This window comes from Littorina saxatilis, linkage group LG6 (genome assembly GCF_037325665.1).
Source record: "Littorina saxatilis isolate snail1 linkage group LG6, US_GU_Lsax_2.0, whole genome shotgun sequence".
Classification (NCBI taxonomy): Eukaryota; Metazoa; Mollusca; class Gastropoda; order Littorinimorpha; family Littorinidae; genus Littorina; species Littorina saxatilis.
In genome coordinates this window covers 6,652,799-6,675,596 of record NC_090250.1, presented here as the reverse complement: position 1 = coordinate 6,675,596, position 22,798 = coordinate 6,652,799, and the positions used below count along the sequence as shown (strand labels likewise).

Genomic DNA, 22,798 nt, shown 5'->3' with positions numbered 1-22,798 from the left:
CAGAGGTATAGTGGGGTTGGGATTAACATTGGGCTCCTTTCCTGCCTTCAAATACAACGGGAGGAGAGTTCCCCTACCCCCACCCTCCCCACCCCGCGAAATATGCTTTTCTAAAAAAAGCAAAAACAACTACCAAAAAAACCGCCCTCCATGATACCGGAGTTTATGTGCACTTTATGTCGTTTAATCTACGACTCCTCTCCCTCCCCTGGTCCGGAATCCTGCCTGTCATCTGTCATTTTGGCATCGGGGGAATTTGACTTCGGCAAATTACGACACGACAATATGTGTTTACAGGCAAGGCTGCAACTGTGCTACACTGTCACGTGCAAAAGGAAAGTTGGTTTTATTTGAATTTGAACATTAGGAAGAACGCTCACAAACCAGAGTGGGTCAAGGATTGGGATCTTTTCTTGCCTTCTAATACAAGGCGGGAGGAGAGTTCCGCTACCCCCACCCACCCCGCCCTGTGAAATGTGCTTTCAAGCTTCGCTCTGAAAACGTCGATAGGGAACTAAGACTGATGTTAACATTTTCAGTTTATTGGACTTACGTGTGTGTGTGTGTGTGTGTGTTTTTTTATGAATTCTAAAAAGGCAAGTTACATTTAAATTATCAGACCCTTAATTTGTAGCTAATCTAATAAGATGGTATACATTTTTAATGTGATCGGTCCTTTCCTGCAGAGTATATGTACATGCCAAATGTTTTTGCGAAAGTAGAACAAACCGCTTACAATCCTCTATAGGTGAAATTGTGTTTATGTAAATGCTGTCCCTTCGGTGACAGATCATTTCCACAAACCAGGTTACCAGCCCCTTGTGTGTTGACAAGCTGTGAAATATCAAAACCAAAGAAAGCTAAAGAATGTTGTGTTTGTTGGCACGTTTTCTGGCATCATTCGCTATTTTCGCGTGTCTTTAAACTCTCATTTTCTAATGGAGCAAAAACAACAACAACAAAACACCATCTATGATACCGGGGTTTTATATGCACTTGTCACGAGTCATTTAATCTACAATACCTCCCCCTCCCCCTTCCCTGTGTTAGTATCCTGCCTGTCATTATGGCATTAGGGGAATTTGACATCAACAAATTACGACACGGCAAAATGTGTTCACAGGCCAAGTTGCAACTGTCCTACACTTACAAAACCAAGGTTTGCATGCACACACACACACACACACACAAACACACACATACACACACACACACACACACACACACGCACGAACGCTTGTATTAACACACACACACACACACACAGAGACAGACCGACACACACACACACACACACACACATACACACACACACACACACACACACACACGCACGAACGCTTGTATTAACACACACACACACAAACACCGCCCTTATGTCTTCACCCACACACACACACTGACACACACACACACACACACAGACAGACACACACACACACACACACACACACACACACACACACACACACACACACACACACACACACACACGCACGAACGCTTGTATTAACACACACACACACAAACACCGCCCTTATGCAGGGCCGGACTACCGGGGGGGTTATGGGGGTTGCGCAACCCCCCCCCCTAGCCTAAACATGTACCTTACTTATTTAATTTTTTTTTATTATTATTGCTTATTTTATGCCGTTTCATGCAAGGAGCGACCATTTTCCTATCTCAGAATATGACCTACCCGTCAGCTTCAGGGGGCTTCGCCCCTGACCCCCACAACGAGGGGGGGGGGGGTGGGTTCTAGGGTTTTTGGACCCCCCCCAGCCAAAAAATAAAAATATTGAATGAGGTATGCATTTCTTTATTTTACATTGAGTTTCAATTTTTGGGGTATTAATCAGTGACAAAATCTGCTGCCTGAAACTGGTAATGATCATCCTCAGAATGCACCAGATTGCACCATTTTGCATCCTTTTTTTCACAATTTTCCGGGGGGGCATGCCCCCGGACCCCCCTAGCAAGCTAGGCGCTTTGCGCCGTCGGCTCGGCGCTTCGCGCCTTCACACCCATATCTTCACAATATACTTTTGAAAAAACCCAGTCATAAAATGAACTGATCCGCCCCTGCCGCCAGGGGGGACATTCCCCTGGGCCACCACTGGCAACCCCCCCCCCTCCTCTTCGCCTAGTCCGGCCCTGTTATGTCTTCACCCACACACACACACACAGAGACAGACAGACACACACACACACACACACACAGACACACACACACACAAACACTGACACACACATACACAGACACAGACACACACACACACACATACACACACAGACACACACACACACACACACACACACACACACACACACACGCACACACACACACAACCCCCCTTACATACACACTCAGTGTCGGGGCTCCAAAAGAAGGACGTGATGCATGAATAGATATTGCAAAGAATATTATAATATAATATATTATAATGTAAAAATAAGCAAAGCAAGTTTTTGTTCTCTTGCTTTTTCGCTGTTACAAAGCTCCGTCTGATGTTTTATTTATTTTTTACTTCAGATTCTTTCATCACGAGAGAGGATTGAAAGGTGCCAGAACTACAACACACGACACGAAGTGTTTGTCTTGACAGTAGACCCCAGGGGGTTGTCACGGGGTTCAGTGCAAAACGTGAAAGAACTTCATCATGCATAATTCTGTTTGTAATAATCCGACCGAGTTAGTTTTGTTGCTGCCGACTCCTAACGTTGAAACAAACAAACAAACAAACAAACGACAAACAGACAAACAAACAAACAAAACTAGTTAAGTTATGTGAATACAGAAAACTTCCATTCACAAGATCTGTACGTCTGGTGGCTTTCTCCGAGCTGGAAGGCTTGTTATTACCCCTACAGACGCCATCGTTCATTGGTTGAACTGAGGTTTGCGTATAATAGCGTACCGTTAGCACCGTGTCCCGTGGATAGTGCTACCTCATGCTCATCTGGAGTTGCTATTAATTGTTGCACATTTTTCTACTTGGTGATGGTTTTTACATTGCATGACCATACTTCAAATAAGTTATAAGAAATCGGAAACAAATCGATATCCACTGCCAACGTTCCGAACTCAAAAACGAAAAGTCAAGAGAAGTTGAATTACGGACATTCTCATGCATGGCAATACAAATCAAGGCAATAAACCAGAAGACACATCCTTCACTTGGAACGCAAATTAAGTCACAAAAACAGCATCTAAGGAAATTCGTGGAAAGTTGCTTGGAATTCAGTTTCCTTCTGAGAGCTTTCTCTATAGTGTTGAGGCGAGCATTTGGCTTTGCCTTAGAGCTTGCCTCTAGGGTCGGTTCAACTTACACCTCTTCGTATCAGTCTGGCAGCTGAGGACAGATGTCCAGAACAGCGCGGTGCAGTTAACGTTTCCTGGAATAAGGGTGCAGTGTTCGGTACAGAACTGAGGCGCGTCAGCTGCAACGGTGCCTGCATGAGCTAAACAATGGCGGGTACTGCTCACAGCCCGATCAGATCAATGTAAGATAAATTACCAGAGTACAGTCCCTATGCAGACCGACACGTGGATCTTGAAGAGGCTCGTGCCGTGTGGTGCCCGCTAGACTCGACGTGCCCGAAGCCATCAGGAGTGCACTCCCAGAGGACCCCTTTTCAGCCGCGTGTCACTAACTTTCCAAAAGTTGAATTGGTCCATCAGATCAGACGAGGAGATATTGACATTTTGATTTGTCTGGGCCTCTGAGGTTGTCATAGGGGATGCACGTCGCGTTGAGACGAAACGAGAAGGAGACTTTCACACGACCAGACGTATACGTAGACCTCTGTGTGTATATAGTACGGACACTTGTTCCTTCAGATCTATCACACTTTCGTGTTGGATTGTGTGTTCCTGAAGCTGGGTTTTCACATGAATGAAGTATCTGTACAGATTGTAACCATATAAAAGATGGCAAGAATGCCACACACACTTTTTCCATCCCCCCCCCACCCCCACCCCTAACACGCGCCCCCCATAACTCTCCCCCAATCGCAAATACACACAAACGATTCCTTTACCAAACAGTCGTAAATAAAACTTTGTTTCGAATGTCGTGACTGTGTGTGAATGTTTCCAGCTCCCGAGGCACCTGAAGTTGAAGGCGAGGGTGAGGTATGGGGTGAATTATGGGGTGATGTATGGGGTAATGTATAGGGTGATGTATGGGGCACACACTGCGACTCGCATGCACATCTCGCTGGATGCACTCAGTCAATCGATTGGGAAGAAGAAAATAACCAAGTTTTGCTGCCAGCGCAAACTTTCTGATCTTTCATCGTGAAGATGAAAGTCTTACAGTTTTGTAGGTGTAAGCTTGTTGGTCTTTCATCGCGAAGATGAAAGTCTTACAGTTGTGTAAGTGTCAGCTTTCTGATCTTTCATCGCGAAGATGAAAGTCTCAAAGTTTTGTAAGTGTCAGCTTTCTGATAATATTTCATGGTGAAGATGAAAGTCTAAACTGTTGTAAGTGTAAGCTTTCTGTTGTTTTGATGAAAGATCATGAAGATGAAAGTCTCATACTTTTGCGGGTGGAAACTTTCTGGCTTTTCATCGTTAAGGTGAAAGTCGAAAAGTTTGTGTGAACTTAAGCTTTCTGAATTTTTTTTATCGTGTAGATGAAAGTCTCACTTTTTGTTTTAAGTGTAAGCTTTCTGATATTTCATCGTGACAATGGCAGTCTAATTTCTGTGTGTAAGTGAAAGCTTTCTGTTGTTGTTTTATAATAAGTGAAGAGGGGGTGCTGAGTTGCCCTATAATGGTCCGCTGGACCCAAAAAGCAACAACCTAACTAACTAGAATTGTGAAGATGAATCTCACACTTATGCAAGTGTAGGTTTTCCGCTGATCTTTCATCGTGAAGATGAAAGTCTGACAGTTTTGTAAATGTAATCTGTCCGTTCTGTTTGTTATTTTTTTCATCATAAAGATGAAAGTCTCTAAGTTTTGTAAGCGTGAGCTTTTCTGGTTTTTCATCGCAGATTCGTTAGTGTATGCATCTGGGTTTTTTTTTCATCGTTAGAATGAAAGTCTCACAATATTTTACAGCTTCCTTTTTGATTGCACGCAGACATCCGTTTTTATTCCAGAATTTCATTTCCTCCCTTTTCCTGTCGATTTCCGTCATCTCTTTTATCTTTTTATTTTCATGTCCTTCAACTTAATTTCTACATTCGAACGAAACTTATAAAAACACTCTTTAGCAACGGCCTATTCGTCTCCGTTTCATTCTCAAATAAAGTTAGCTGCCTCCTCCCCGCCCCACCTCTCCCAATGCAATTTGTCTCTTGTGTTTCAAAGCTTCCGGAATTCTGCACGGTTGGGATTGGATGGCATGATTGAACATCACGATACTGGGACGGGAATTCTGTGTTTTGAAAACTTGTGCTGCAGTCTTCTTGCACCCCAATACTCGATACTGTTCAAACCCCGTCACGTGATTAAAAAAAAAAGGCTTCACTGCGGTATCACGTTTATTATTCGGCATTTGCTGTACAATGAGACACACAGACAGAGAGACAGACAGACAGACAGACAAACAGATACACTTTGTGTGTGCGTGCGTGCGTCTGTTTGTTTCTGTATGTGTGTGTGTGTGTATATGTGTGTGTGTGTGTGTGTGTGTGTGTGTGTGTGTGTGTGTGTGTGTGTGTGTGTGTGTAATCGTATATACGGAGAAGCCTGTGCCTTTTTAGCGTTTTTTTGGCCAATCTGTTTGGTAATGAGCACATGAGGATTTGTGTTCAGGGAAGACACACGGGGTAAACGTTTCCCTCTGCTTTCGGCACGTGCGTCCGTTTGCGCGTGGAATTTCTCCATTTGCCGTGTTTGTCTTCTTCTGTTGTTTTTCGTGTTCGCTGCAGATTGGAGGCATCCTTTTTGTGTGGCGCTACTTGAAGCATTTAGATGGAGTATTAGCAGTCTGAGTGACTCTCTGGTTTGAAAGAACGATGGTTGCTGGCGTTGTGCTGTTCCTGAGAACAGTGCTGGGACTTATACACAAGTATTCCGAAAAACCTGAGTATGACTGCCTAAATGGCAGGGAAAAAACTGGTATACACGTACAAACCCATTTGTGCAACAACAACAACAACAACAACAACAACAACAACAACAACAACAACAACAACAACAAAACTGGAGCTTCAGCCCCTGTATGCAGAAGAATAATACAAACATGTTTTTGTTTGCATACAGACAACTGACTTTTTCCGGATATTCATCTAAAGCTGGATGTGGTATTAGCGCCGTGAGGAAATTAGTGGAATGTTAGAAAATAAGAAACGAGGTAGATAAGGGGTTGGGGGGGGGGGGGTCGGGAGGGGGGGGGGGTTGTCTGTGTAAGAAGAAAGCGATTCAGTCTTTTTGCCAAACGCCGACTTTAATACCCCGGTAATGCTGGTGTGTGTGTGTTTCAAATATAGGAGAAAAAAACGTCCACTTGGGGGCCCGGTAGCTCAGTTGGTAGAGCACTGGACTTGTGATCGGAAGGTCGCAGGTTCGAATTCGGGCCGGGACGGACACGGGTCAACTTTATGTGCAGACCCAGAGACGGAAGCCATGTCCCACCCCCGTGTCATCACAATGGCACGTAAAAGACCTTGGTCATTCTGCCATAAGTGCAGGTGGCTGAATACACCTAAACACGCAGACACCTGGGTAGCGCGACTCCGTTGCTGCTAGCTTTCCACTGGGAGGAAGCGACCCGAATTCCCCAGCGATGGGACAATAAAGTAATAAAGTAAAGTAAAGTAAAGTAATGCCCCGGTCTCACATCTACGAATGTCACCCGACTTTAGGTAGTCGGCTGGAAGTCGGAAGAGGTCGGAGAGTTCGTGAGAATTAGCAATTTTGTTTTTGAAAAGTCGGTTAGTTCGGAAGGCCCTTCATGTTCAAAACAGTCGGAAGAGCCTCCCGACTCAGACGAATAGAAATTTGTCGGGTGGTTGTCGTAAGCGTGTCGGTTTAGTCGTAAGGCGATTCTGATTAGTCGTAACGGTAGTCAGAAGACTCGTAAGGGTGGTCGGATTTGTCGGTAGCATAGTGTCGTTCGGATTAGTCGTAATGGTGTCTGATTTGTCGTTAGGGCAGTCTGATTTGTCGTTAGGACAGTCGTTAGCTAGTCGGTTTAGTCGTTACACTGGTCGTGAGAGTCGGCTATTGTTCGGAAGTTTTTCAGCTAATAATCGGGCCTGTCGTAACTGCAGTCGGAATTGTCGTTACTGTAGTCGGAAGTGTCTGGACACATGTCGGATTTGTCGGCCCTAAAGTCGGGTGGTTGTCGTCTGCTTGTCGGCTACATGGTCGGATCAGTCGTAAGGACATGTCGGGAGTGAAATTTGGAGCCGAATTTGCATCCGACACTTTCGACCTAGCCGACTTAACTATCCCCGACACTTCCGAAAAATCGTATATGTGAGACCCAGGCATTAAGGGCTAAACAGACTGTGTTCTGTCAAGTCACTCGCAAGAAGTTTCTGAGACATCGTTTTTACAGATTTTTCACAATGGCCAAAAATTATTCCCAACTAAATTCAGACTCCACAGATGCGCAGAACGTAGCAAGCTCTGTGATCTGACAATCTCATGTGTGTGTAAATGCGGGGTACCATGGTTGTCTAAAGAGCGCCACTGGCCTAGTACCTCCGTCTCCAGCTCTCCTGGTTTTCTAATTATCCCAGTTTCCTTCTAGTAGACGATTTGCCGACCAAAGCTGACGGGCATCGTCTGCCCGGGTTTGTTTCTTCGGGGTGTCCTTCCCCGTAGCTAGACCTTTTATGGCGGCTCGTAATCGCCATGATGAGCCTGTCATAGGCCATCTAAGGCATTTTGTAGAAGTAGTGGAGTCACCCCTACCCCACCCCGTCCTGGTAGGAACATCGCCAGTTGGTTCGGGACTGCTTATTTGCCAAAGCTAGCTTATTCGCAGCTAACCCCTATATCTAAGGGCCGTTTACTATCCACCACCTGTGACCCTCTGGGTTGGGCATGGTCGCCCCGCTACTGATCTGGAGGTAGCCTGGTCCCAGCAAGCAAGCAAGCAAGCAAGGCTTTCGCGTCAGAAGCGTTGCGAGAGACCTGACAACAAAACGATCTGATAAACACGGGAATTAAGCGGTCTATATGCATATGACATGGGCAATAGAGAAATAAGCGGTCTATATGCATATGACATGGGCAATAGAGAAATAAGCGGTCTATATGCATATGACATGGGCAATAGAGAAATAAGCGGTCTATATGCATATGACATGGGCAATAGAGAAATAAGCGGTCTATATGCATATGACATGGGCAATAGAGAAATAAGCGGTCTATATGCATATGACATGGGCAATAGAGAAATAAGCGGTCTATATGCATATGACATGGGCAATAGAGAATTAAGCGGTCTATATGCATATGACATGGGCAATAGAGAATTAAGCGGTCTATATGCATATGACATGGGCAATAGAGAATTAAGCGGTCTATATGCATATGACATGGGCAATAGAGAATTAAGCGGTCTATATGCATATGACATGGGCAATAGAGAATTAAGCGGTCTATATGCATATGACATGGGCAATAGAGAATTAAGCGGTCTATATGCATATGATATGGGCAATAGAGAATGAAGCGGTCTATATGCATATGACATGGGCAATAGAGAATTAAGCGGTCTATATGCATATGACATGGGCAATAGAGAATTAAGCGGTCTATATGCATATGACATGGGCAATAGAGAATTAAGTGGTCTATATGCATATGACATGGGCAATAGAGAATTAAGCGGTCTATATGCATATGACATGGGCAATAGAGTAAGTGGGAGTTATGCGGAACTAATCTCCTGGCAACTATTTCATTTATTCATAACTTTATATTCATATGATTTATTGATAACTCTCACTTACTTTATTGCACATGTCGTGTGCATTTTGAGTGCTTAATTACTTCCCTCTGTTTTTCAGATCTTAGAATAGCCCTGGTATTTGTTTAAGATTTGACAAGAAATGAGTCATTTTGTGCGGCGTACATTGCTGAAACAGAAAGACGTTGGGTTAAATTGACTGGAGAATCAACGAGTGCAGTGGACACGGGGATAAGACGCTGGCCTCCCAAGCGGAAAGTTTTTATTTTTTATTTTTTTATTTTTGTTTAATTATTTTTGTTTTCTCCAAAATTTTAATCAATCAATAAACACGTGATAACAAACATGGTAACTGTGTGTTTTCTGTTTGTACACATAATTTCTCATTTACATGCTTTACCCAAGCGGAAGATGGCAGGTTCCAATACCGGGGTCACGAACTGAAAACTCTGCCTGAACAATCCTTCTCATTGCGGTCAATGCGCATGCGCTAACATGGGGAGATTAATCAGGTCGTGAACAACCTAACCCTAACCCTTACCCTAACCCTTACCCTAACCCTAATCCTAACCCAAACCCTAACCCTAACCCATGGTTCGTTCGGTCAAAGGGTCTCATTTTGTAAGTCCAAGATTGGCGCATGCGCATTGACCGCAATGAGAAGGATTGTTCAGCAGAGGTTTCAGTTCGTGACACCGGCCACTCCTGCTCGTGGGTTAAAGGGTGGAGACTTTTCCGATCTCCCAGGTCAATTTATGTGCGGACCTGCTAGTGCCTTACCCCCTGCAAGCACAAGACCAAGTGCTCACAGAGTTCGGTGCGAAGTTATAGAAACCACAAATACCAAGCATGCATCCCCCGAAAGCGGCGTATGGCTGCCTAAATGGCGGGATAAAAACGGTCATTCGCGTAAAAACCAAATTGTGCAAAGAACATGACTGTACGTGGGAGTTTCAGCCCAGGAAGGCGGAAGAAGAAGACTTGGGAACATGTCACCATTGCAGACGGCCTGGTGCATTTCGACACTTAAAGGCACAGTAAGCCTCCCGTAAACCATCACAGATACTGTCAGGCTTTTACACACAGTACAAACACCCTTCCATTTGAACGCTCACCAAACGGGAACATCCTAGGTGTCCTACGTAAAGAGCGAGCAATTTTCAAAGAATTAATTTTGCGGAGAGAGTGTCAGAGACAATCTTCAGACCGTGGTGCGTTTTGGCGCTAGACCTAACTTTTAAAATTTAAATATCAATTGACAGCTTGTTACACAAACATTCTTAAATCATAAAAGAATTTTTTTTTCATCAAGACAAGATCAGTACAATTCGAAGTTTTGAAAGTTTGAAACAAGTCGCGTAAGGCGAAAATACAACATTTAGTCAAGCTGTCGAACTCACAGAACGCAATGCAATTTTTCAGCGAGACCGTATACTCGTAGCATCGTCAGTCCACCTCTCGTGGCAAAGGCAGTGAAATTGACAAGAAGAGCGGGGTAGTATTTGCGCTGAGAAGGATAGCACGCTTTTCTGTACCTCTCTTCGTTTTAACTTTCTGGGCGTGTTTTTAATCCAAACATATCATATCTATATGTTTTTGGAATCAGGAACCGACAAGGAATAAGATGAAAGGGTTTTTAAATTGATTTCGAAAATTTAATTTTGATCATAATTTTTATATCTTTAATTTTCAGAGCTTGTTTTTAATCCAATTATAACATATTTATATTATTTTGGAATCAGAAATTGATGAAAAATAAGATGAACGTAAATTTGGATCGTTTTATAATGTTTTTTTGTTTTTTTACAATTTTTAGATTTTTAATGACCAAAGTCATTAATTAATTTTTAAGGCACCAAGCTGAAATGCAATACCAAAGTCCGGCCTTCGTCGAAGATTGCTTGGCCAAACTTTCAATCAATTTGATTGAAAAATGAGGGTGTGACAGTGCCTCCTCAACTTTTACAAAAAGCCGGATATGACGTCATCAAAGGTATTTATTTAAAAAAAGAAAAACACGTCCGGGGATATCATTCTCAGGAACTTTCATGTAAAATTTCATAAAGATCGGTCCAGTAGTTTGGTCTGGATCGCTCTACACACACACACGCACAGACACAGACACACACACTCACACACACACACACACACACACACACACACACACACACACACACACACACACACACACACACACACACACTCACACACACACACACACATACACCACGACCCTCGTCTCGATTCCCCCTCTATGTTAAAACATTTAGTCAAAACTTGACTAAATGTAAAAAGAAAAGCCCGGAAGCAGGGTCACGCAAGGTCGTGGTTCTCGTAGCAGACGACGGTTTATACCTATCGCCAGTTCCTCTGAACAGTCAAAAGCCATCGCTAGAGTTCTTGTGAACCACAGCCGTTTGTTTCGTGCATAGTCAGAGGTACTTAATAACGTGCTATTGCAGATAAGCTCACATCGAGTCGCATTCAAATTACTAACTGACGACTACATTGTGAAACAAGAGGCGAAGCCATCAAGGCTCACGTAAGAAATCGACAAACAGTAACACAAACTCAATCACTCCATCACACACACACACACACACACACACACACACACACACACACACACACACACACACACACACACACACACACACACACACACACACACACACACACAGAAAGAGCATAGGGTGAAACTGTGCAAGAAAGCGAGACACTAGATCTAGATCTGTCTGTCTGCATGTAGCCTACTTACAGGGACACGACTGCCAACTAGTCTCGGCCCGCTCAAAATAATAATGACCGAGACTTTCAGTACTTCCTTCGCGTGACGTCTAACCCTCTTACGTCATAATGTGACGTCAATGTAATGTGACGTCTTCAAATGTTAGAGTTTCTACCACAGACATACACACGCACGCACGCACGCACGCACATACGCACGCACGCACAGACAGACAAAGTTATGATCGCATAGGCTACACTTACGTGAGCCAAAAAAGGGAAACTTGATCACACGGCTTCACGATGGCTCAGGGGTAAAATAAACCACGCAAAAATAAATTCTTTAAAAATTGCTCGCTCACATGGGAAATGTCATCAAGACAAGTCAGAAATACTGTCTCCCACGTTAAAAATGATGAAATAACACAAAGCACGGTCAACAGAAGGGCTTAAATCTTTTTGCTGGTCAAAGTCAAACTACTTGTGGATACTGCTCTTCATTTTTAAGTTTAAGCTTACCTTAGTTTAGACTCACGATCGGTTCAAAGATCAACAGTAAAATTTGACGGGGTAAGATCCCCCGCAGCTTGGTCAAAAATGCGGGGGACCTTATCTGGTGTCTGCGGGGGACCTTACCCACTGAGAATCGAGTACCACAAAATAACGCTAGATTAGAGCAGCTTATCCACGATGCTGGTGCCCAAAAACGCGCATACAGGGCTGCAAGGTATCGAAGATTAAACTGTGAGTATTAAAATAGTGCTTTAAATGGTAGTTCTAGGTTAATTTGTACGAAATTGAGACCTCTCTGTATAATTTTCACGGACTTCGGCAGAAAATCGAACCCCACTGTTCACGAGTACACAACAAGACATAAATTACATATTATACATATAGCCTAGGCAATTCTGCTTTAGAATATCTATACTTAATAATGTGATTTGCCACAACGTACCTTCACAGGGCAATTCCTTTGCGAGATAACAATTTTGCTTCCGCGTGCGGGGGAACGAATTGGGTGTTGTTCCTGCGGTGGACAAAACTAGGCGTGCCACCATCCACGGCGTGAATGAATCAGTAACAATTGATACCGTGCATAATCGATCACGGGCGCGCGCCTAGGCTAATCATATGGATTGATTTTGGAAAGGTTGTTGAATCTAATAATTATGGCCGACCGTGGGCTGCTATGAGTCAGCGTAATATTCCCCTCATAAAACAGAAAAGAACGAATTGCGATGCTAACCTGCCTGTAATCTGAGTCAGAGTTATATCTGACCCCCCTCGTAAAACAGATAGAACAAAGTGCGATGCTAACCTCCCTGTAATCTGTGTACATTTTCACGGACATAAAGTTGTTATGTTTCTTTCTTTATTTGGTGTTTAACGTCGTTTTCAACCACGAAGGTTATATCGCGACGGAAGTTGTTATGTGGTTTGTATGGAAAGGGACAAATGTTGTTATTGAGATTGTGGTTGACAACGGACAACGAAAAAGATAAAAGGACACATACGAAGGCAGCCGTTTTGATCTTTTGTTTAAAATTAAACCTTTCAAAATATTTTAAATGTTTCATAATTAAAAAAAATTGTATTCATGATCAAATGTGAATTTGACACGACGTTAGTCTACAAATACATGTGCCTGTTTCAAATAAGATTAGTCATGAAAAGCTGCCTCTGCTCTTCTGGAAGCTACAACAGCAACTAAACTGACCAGCAGACAAAAGGGAACGACTATGAAGTTCACAACAAACTACGTCAAATTAAGAGAGTTTGTAGATCTATCATAAACAAAGTTTTATTTCATCTGTTCGTCTTTTTAAATGATATCTATCACAAATTGGACTCGAATAGGATTGTGGGCCAGGATTTTCTGACTAGCAGAAAAGACGAATTTAGAAAATAACTCTGTTGGGTTTGTATGAGGTGTGAGAGAGGTTTTTTGGGACAAACATTGGAGGGGCCAATCACCGGCGAGAGGTGTGTCAGAAACTCGTGGACAAACATTGGAGGGGCCAATCACTAGCGAGGGGTGTGTCAGGAACTCGTGGACAAACATTGGAGGGGCCAATCACTAGCGAGGGGTGTGTCAGGAACTCGTGGACAAACATTGGAGGGGCCAATCACTAGCAAGGGGTGTGTTAGAAACTCGTGGACAAACATTGGAGGGGCCAATCACCAGCGAGAGGTGTGTCAGAAACTCGTGGACAAACATTGGAGGGGCCAATCACTAGCGAGGGGTGTGTCAGAAACTCGTGGACAGGAGCACATGCACATTTATTTGTCAAAGTAAATGCAAGGGTATTCACTTTTTCACAACCCATACAAAACCGAAAGGGTTATTATCGGACACCGTCTATTCCACACACAAAGGTTCACGTGAGTATAGGAGAGTACTGGAGTTCATTAACAGTTTCTTTCCTGTTGTTTGATACTTGACTTCTTGTTACAATCTCTGCTGTTGCTGGGATACAGGTGAAGGCATAAGTCATCCCCCATGGGTTGCCATAGTTATATGTCGGCTCACTTCTCAAAAAGGATGGTCACCGGAAATGATGTGCAAACTGGGGAGTGAGCTGGATCATTCTGTGTTTGCATGAGTTTCACATTCTGATAACGGATATAAGGGACAATGCATCATCATCAGCAACAACAACAACAACAACGACGACAACAACGACGACGACGACAACAACGACGACGAGGAGGACGACGACGACGACGACAACAACAACAACAACAACAACAACAACAACAACAACAAAAATACAACATTCAGCAATAGAATACAACAATAAAAAAAACAAGGAAAAAAACAAACAACAACAACAACAACAACAACAACAACAACAACAACAACTTAAAAAAACCACAAATACAACATTCAGCAATAGAATACAACAAGAAAAACGTGCGCAAGAAGATACACTCACGAACGAGAAAAATAAATTACAAAACGTCCAAATATGATCCTCCATATAAAAAATAAAAGTAGAGGCTGCGTCATCAGATGGTCCTTATGCTGTTACCTAACACGACATGCATTTTAGCACATGCCAGCGTATAGTTGATGTCAACACAATAATCAACATTAACGACTTGCTGACGATCACGTGTGATCAAGGAGGTCGATCATCATTTATTGGGAGCCAACACATGAGGCTCTGTGTGCAGTGTTTGCCCAGACACTGGTTGGATCGGCCTCAACACATGCACTGGTTACTGGATTATGCACGCAGACCCGTTAGATGTTACGCCATCGTCAGTGCCGTGTCAACACACCCGGCTGTGTCTGTGTCAGTGTCTTCCTGATCTCCGAGTGTTTTTGATGATCGTGTGGGACTGTTAACGAGGTGGAGGGCTTCGTGTGTTTCGCTCGGGGATAAAGGTAAGAGTCGGTTTTCTTGTTGATTTTCTCTCAGTGTTCTAGGTCTGTCTTACTCAGGGATAAAGGTAAGAGTCGCCCTTCTTGTTGTTTTTCTCTCAGTGTTCTCGGTCTGTCTTACTCAGGGATAAAGGTCTGAGTCGCCCTTCTTGTTGTTTTTCTCTCAGTGTTCTCGGTCTGTCTTACTCAGGGATAAAGGTCTGAGTCGCCCTTCTTGTTGTTATTCTCTCAGTGTTCTCGGTCTGTCTTACTCAGGGATAAAGGTCTGAGTCGCCCTTCTTGTTGTTTTTCTCTCAGTGTTCTCGGTCTGTCTTACTCAGGGATAAAGGTCTGAGTCGCCCTTCTTGTTGTTATTCTCTCAGTGTTCTCGGTCTGTCTTACTCAGGGATAAAGGTCTGAGTCGCCCTTCTTGTTGTTATTCTCTCAGTGTTCTCGGTCTGTCTTACTCAGGGATAAAGGTCTGAGTCGCCCTTCTTGTTGTTATTCTCTCAGTGTTCTCGGTCTGTCTTACTCAGGGATAAAGGTCTGAGTCGCCCTTCTTGTTGTTTTTCTCTCAGTGTTCTCGGTCTGTCTTACTCAGGGATAAAGATCTGAGTCGCCCTTCTTGTTGATTTTCTCTCAGTGTTCTCGGTCTGTCTTACTCAGGGATAAAGGTCTGAGTCGCCCTTCTTGTTGTTTTTCTCTCAGTGTTCTCGGTCTGTCTTACTCAGGGATAAAGGTCTGAGTCGCCCTTCTTGTTGTTTTTCTCTCAGTGTTCTCGGTCTGTCTTACTCAGGGATAAAGATCTGAGTCGCCCTTCTTGTTGATTTTCTCTCTTTAATATCGCCCTTGGTAATAAATATGATTAGATATAAGACATGGATGTGGCGAACACGTTTGTTAGTATGAGCCGCAGGACTTTTCGTCATTCCCGGAAGATGTTTTGCTAAAGGAACTTTTACCGTAAAGATGTGTATAACTTTTACCGTAAAGATGTGTATGACTTTTACCGTAAAGATGTGTATGACTTTTAGGACAAAAAAAAGTTGTATGTTTCTGGTAACAAGGCTAAAATCAAATAGGGTAGGTAGGGGGATTGTTTTTATTTTTTTTTGTCAGGGTAGAAAATAACTATACAGTGACGCAAAGAGACTGGACTTACTATACAAAGAGAAAGACAACACATTTAATACAAAACAAATGAGACAAAAGGGATGCGGGGTTATCCCTCTTGTGTGGTCTGCCGTCTGTTACTTTCGTTTTGACGCTTTTTTTGGTTTTTTACAAATGCAATAAAAAACAGTCTAGGGTCGGCGGGGAAAAACTAGGTAGGGTCGGGTGACCAGAAACATACAACTTTTTTTTTTGTTGCCTCACTGTAAAGATGTGTATGACTTTTACCGTAAAGATGTGTATGACTTTTACCGTAAAGATGTGTATGACTTTTACCGTAAAGATGTGTATGACTTTTACCGTAAAGATGTGAATGACTTTTACCGTAAATATGTGTATGACTTTTACCGTAAAGATATGTATGACTTTTACCGTAAAGATGTGTATGACTTTTACCGTAAAGATGTTGTCACGTTTTATAAGTCAAATGAATGACCTAAAACGGTCAATTACTGCTAACTGACTAACCACACCACGATCCACTCTCGCAGTCACACAAAAAGGTTAGAATCAACAAAAGTATAAGTTCCAGACGTCTGTTTATATACACTAACTCTCCACCTCCCTCTTCTCGTGAAGCCAAAAGTGTTTTTTACGACCAAGTCGTCAAACAAAACAAAGACAACTGACAAAAGCCAGTCAAAGTTTATGAAATAATAAGATCACGCTGAACCGTGTAAAGTTAGAAAACACTTAGCTGCTCTGTAAAAAGTCTTAGCCTGTACAGGCGTTAACACTCCACGTTGTCACAACTCAAAGTTCTTCATAAAGGGTTAGAAAGATGACAAGGTGGGGGGCGTTTACGCATGGGTGCACTCAACTCTCAGTGTAGCCAGCGTCCATTGGATGAAACGCAGTGGAGCAGTGGTGCAGTCGCAGCAACACCAGCAACAGCCGTAGAACAGCAACCGTACAGCAAAGAACAGCAACCCCCGTCCAGCAAGAGTGTAGCCAAAGTGTAGCCCGTCTCCAGCAAGTCTCCCGCAACCACGTAGCAACAAGGCAGAAACCGGGTAGCAACCGGGTAGCAACAAGGCAGCAACCGGGTAGCAAGCTGAAACAGAGTAGTTGGTGCAGTGACCATGGCAACAATCCCCCCTTTTTCCATCTTTAACCATATCTAACTTCCCCCTTCAGCGAGCACGTGGTACCTGCAAGAATAGACTTTTAATAACAACTCAAGACATTTTCTCCTCCTCTCCATATCTGCAAAAACCATATACAGATTACAATTTAGCGTTATAATGAGCAAGTTATACGCTATCATGGAGAAACAAAACAGAGTTTACATTTCACAGACATTGACCGGTCGCCAGCGTAAAGTAACGGCTAATTACCTCAACAGCTTGTAAAACGTAGCTCTCCCAAGCAAACCGCTTGAATATTTGGCTCCCTCTCGTCAGCGAAAATATGTAGCCAAATCTCTCCGTCCTAAGCCTTCTGTGTATTGCACTAACATCAGAAGCCCGTTGGTAGACCTAATCCAGTCTTTCAACGCGTTGGAATCCTCCAAATCTTAGTCAACGGAAACCCAGACCTGTCGACGGTAAAGCATGTGTAGAAAAAAAAGCAAGACGGGAAAAGAAAAACCATGTGATCTCCCTGACCAATCAGCAATCGCCTGTCCTAGAACAGGTGATCTCCCTGACCAATCACTGGTCGCCTACCATACGCAGGTATAGCATGCTAGGAACACGTGATTTTAACAGTGAGCGAAAAATCACCCCATTTTCCCGCACGGATTTTACGCCGGCAATTTCCACGTGCATTTCGTGATTTTCAGCAAAAGCTTTTTCCGCAATGCGGCAACCAGCACAGGCGCATTGCATTGCAATTTGGGAAAGGCGCCCCACAAAGAGTTCCTTTTCCACTCGTGTCACTGAAACCGTGACAGATAAGTATAACCTTTACCGTAAAGATGTGTATAACTTTTACCGTAAAAATGTGTATGCCTCTTACCGTAAAGATGTGTATGACTTTTACCGTAAAGATGTGTATGACTTTTACCGTAAAGATGTGTATGACTTTTACCGTAAAGATGTGTATACCTTTTACCGTAAAGATGTGTATGACTTTTACCGTAAAGATGTGTATGACTTTTACCGTAAAGATGTGTATGCTCACTTCACATGCTTAAACAAAATCCGTGCCGAAAAAAAATGTATTCAACAGAATTTATGCTGAAAAGATATTAAATCAATCACAATATCTTTCGAACAGAGAAAATATGTGAACAAGAACCCGACTTGCACTGTTGATGTGTGCTTGTTTGATTGAGTGTTTATTTCCTGCCACCATTCTGCAACATTTCCCTCACGTAACGAAGAAAAGGAGGTTTCTAAGACGATGTGTCTGTGAGATTTGCTCTAATTGTCACTTCGTTTTATAGATATATATATATATATGTGTGTGTGTGTGTGTGTGTGTGTGTGTGTGTGTGTGTGTGTGTGTGTGTGTGTGTGTGTTCGTGTGTGTGTGTGTGTGTGTGTATGCCCCCTATAAATAAACCACCTGACAAAGTGAGTGTGTTTAACTGCAGCGATTCTTGCTAGGTAACATTGTTTTGACTTCTTCTCGGATTAAAGGATCCTACAGCACTCGAATTGACCCGTCTTCCCCTTTTTCACTTCTTTTGAGTCCCAGAACAACATACGTTTCAGACCGATCTGGTTCAGTCTGGTTCTGTTCATGAGACGTTGGGTAGTTTTCAGGATTGGTGCATAGCTGCTGGCATTTCTTTCGGCAAGTAGGTGCCACGCTCTTTTTTTCCATTTCCTCGTTTTAAATTCATGAGATCTTTCCCCGATTCGTTTTATCTCTCCCGTTTTTACATATCGATTTCCTTTTCCTTACTCCCGATGTCGTCGCTTCCATTGGGTTCATTCCATTAAGATGTACAAAGGAGGCACTTGTTTCGCATTCCTTTCGACTTTTGTCTTTCTATCACACATAGCTCTCTGCTTCTAAACCTGCTGGAATAAGTTGTACATTCAGTCAATATTCAGGTCCGGTCTGTGGAGTTGGATTTCAGCTTGAAAGCTTAGGAAGTCATTGATTCATTTGTTGATCAAAATTTGGCAAAGAATTGAAATTGCAATAATAGACACAGTATTTTGTACGTGTGTGTGTTTGTATGTACTTTGTATGGGTGTGGGGGTGGGGGTTATTCTTTACTATTTCCTGAATCCAAATTAGATATGTTGTACCTGAATTGAAAATGAGCTCACAAGTAAAGACAACATATTTGTGCACGTTAGCAGGTTCCCTGTTGGCATAATACCGAGACAGATCAGCGATGTCGAGGTTGACGGGTGTCGGTCAGCCAGGAATGGGTCTCGTTGAAGAAGTATTTGGTGACTTCATAGATCGTTTAGGTTGACAGATTTACCAGATCTCTTCATATCGCCTTACATGACGTGTTTGGCAGTTTCCATGTGGTCGTGGAATTGTTGGGTCAGGGGGAAATTAGAGGGAGTGAGGACCCAATCAGACGAGAGAAGCTAACGAGCAGTCTTCAGTTGCGGTTCAACGGGGCCAACCTAAATAGGGACGAGGGCGGGCGCTGTGGTGGGGTGGTAAGACGTCGGCCTCTTAATCGGAAGGTCGAGGGTGGACTGGGTGGCCGATTGGTAACGCACTTGCGCTCGGAAGCGAGAGGTTGCGAGTGCGACCCTGGGTCAGGGCGTTAGCAATTTTCTCCCCCCTTTCCTAACCTAGGTGGTGGGTTCAAGTGCAAGTCTTTCGGATGAGACGAAAAACCGAGGTCCCTTCGTGTACACTACATTGGGGTGTGCACGTTAAAGATCCCACGATTGACAAAAGGGTCTTTCCTGGCAAAATTGTATAGGCATAGATAAAAAATGTCCACCAAAATACCCGTGTGACTTGGAATAATAGGCCGTGAAAAGTAGGATATGCGCCGAAATGGCTGCGATCTGCTGGCCGATGTGAATGCGTGATGTATTGTGTAAAATAATTCTATCTCACACGGCATAGATAAATCCCTGCGCCTTGAATATGTGCGCGATATAAATTGCATAAAAAAATAAAAAAATAAAAATCCCTGCGCTTAGAACTGTACCCACGGAATACGCGCGATATAAGCCTCATATTGATTGATTGATTGATTGATTGAGGGTTCGAATCCCGGCCGCGGCCGCCTGGGGTGTTAAGTGTGGAGATTTTTCCGATCTCCCGGGTCAACTTATGTGCAGACCTGCTTAGTGGCTTATCCTCCTTCGTGTGTACACGCAAGCACAAGACCAAGTGCGCACGGAAAAGATCCTGTAATCCATGTCAGATTTCGGTGGGTTATAGAAACACGAAAATACCCAGCATGCTTCCTCCGAAAGCGGCGTATGGCTGCCTAAATGGCGGGGTAAAAACGGTCATACACGTAAACTTCCACTCGTGCAAAAACACGAGCGTACGTGGGAGTTTCAGCCCACGAACGCAGAAGAAGAAGAAATAGGGACGAGAATGGAAAAAGAGAGAGAAGCCATACAAGACGCATTCCCCTATATGCAGCAATGCCAATGGTGTCCTGCTGAAGACAAAAAAGTTAAAGGGAAGACGAAATCATTCAAGAGAAATTTCCCTCCCCACAGCGTTCACAACTAGTAGTTTTGAAGCAGATAACGAGAGGGAGAACAGGAGTGAAGATAAACACGGCCCGGGCAGCGGTAGGGGGTGGATGGGGGGGGGAGAGAGAGAGAGAGACAGACAGACAGACAGACAGACAGACAGACAGAGACAGAGAGAGACAAAGAGAGACAGACAGACAGACAGACAGACAGAGACAGACAGACAGACAGACAGAGACAGACAGACGGACAGACAGACAAGAGAAAAGAGAACACCAAAAGTCGTCGTCCTCTGTTGGTTTGTTTCACAACTCTGTGGGGCCGAAAAATCAAAATAAGTGTTAACAAACGGAAAGAATACGAGACAACATCCCATCATTCTAGCATTCATGATTTTGTACCAAGAAGAAAAAGGGAAACAGTCAGCTAGCGCCGCCTATCGATCGGAATGGAAACTTTGCGCCGGCTACTTCCGGTAGGCCAAACTTGGATACTATCCTAGCCAGGCCAAATGAAAGCAGCCCATTAACTTGTCCGCTTCGTTCTCTGTTCTCCGACATGGTCCTTGTCAGTGTGCCATCAATTTAACGTAAGACTTAACATTTTGTTTGTTTGTTTGCTTAACGCCCAGCCGACCACGAAGAGCCATATCAGGGCGGTGCTGCTTTGACATTTAACGTGCGCCACACACAAGACAGAAGTCGCAGCACAGGCTTCATGTCTCACCCAGTCACATTATTCTGACACCGGACCAACCAGTCCCAGCACTAACCCCATAATGCCAGACGCCAGGCGGAGCAGCCACTAGATTGCCAATTTTAAAGTCTTAGGTATGACCCGGCCGGGGTTCGAACCCACGACCTCCCGATCACGGGGCGGACGCCTTACCACTAGGCCAACCGTGCCGGTTAGACTTAACATTGCTAGACACGCCAGGAACTTGCTGATAAACCTATGAATATTGTTTGGCATTTTGTTGACTTGGAGAAAGAATTCTTGATTGCGATCAGACGTTCCTTCCGCCAGTTCAATATTGAACAGCGGCTGGATTTTTGTTCACGGGTGAAATAAAATGTCTGAAGCTAAAAGTCTAGCCGCTTGTGATTTGTCATGAGAAGAAGTCAATACGCGCGAGAGAAGTGAAGGGATTTAACTTCAGCGAAACATGCACCACACAGTTGTCCCGGATGTTTGCATTTACATACAGGACAGACATATTAAGTTCAGTTGAGATTTAACACGTGCTGATGTGAAATGAATGTGCACATTTTGAAATGTGTATACCAAAGCTAATGTTCGACGTTGAACTTCTTTCTGTAATGGGAACGTTTCAGTTCGAATTTTAACACCCAAGCTATTTTAGGTCGATAACTGTTCTAAAACGATACACACATCACAATATTGCCCGTAACTCTTCGGCAACTCTCCTTATGGGAAGTCAACACAGACAGACAGGAAGTCGTAAGCGTTTCGTTCCCATCTGGCCTTGACAGACACCCGGCTGTTGAATTAGCAAAGCGTGTCTCTCTTCCGTTTCCGATTCCCGTGACAGCCCCTGCGCGCGCACCGCGGCCTCAGTTGATGACTAAAGTACACAGTGCGTGTTCCGGTCCTCGGAATGGTCTCCCTGGAATAGTGCTTTTCGCACTCATTGCCTTCTGCTCGTGTACCCCGTCGTGTCAACCACCTCAGATCTGTCCTTCGATTTAAAGATACTGCTCTCCTCGTGTACCCCGTCGGTTTTTGGGACTATATTATCAAGCTTCCAGGAACGCTTTACGTCGTGCGTGGATGTAGATGTTCGTCCAGTGTAATACACACTTGGTGTTCAATACAACCGTAACAAAATGTCTTTTACTCTGAATGTGAAGAATGTCGCGCATGTTAAGGTTAGGGTCCTGCGACGAGGTGGCTATGTATTGTCAGCTACAGACTTAAGGAACAGCAGGCTGTCAGCTTTTTCAGATTGTAGCATCTTTTTGTATCGTACTGTCTGATTTTCGACGTGGCTTGTAGCTTTACATGGTACGGTATGATCCCTTTGTATCGTACTGTCTGTTTCTCGACGT

The 22,798-nt window shown here is 43.7% G+C and overlaps 1 protein-coding gene across 14 annotated transcripts in view; it reads left to right on the top strand.

Annotated features, from left to right (window-relative positions):
* The first annotated feature begins 14,775 nt into the window (after positions 1–14,775).
* The window catches only part of LOC138968370 (glycine receptor subunit alpha-2-like), a 146,447-nt gene continuing 138,424 nt past the window's right edge, over positions 14,776–22,798 (top strand). For 12 of the 14 annotated variants that reach the window (XM_070340948.1, XM_070340942.1, XM_070340946.1 and 9 more), the window contains exon 1: positions 14,777–14,997. The gene's annotated coding sequence lies outside the window, so the exon portion shown is untranslated. Of the gene's footprint in view, positions 14,998–22,798 lie in introns of all 14 variants that reach the window. The other 2 variants (XM_070340936.1, XM_070340933.1) reach the window with 1 other exon arrangement.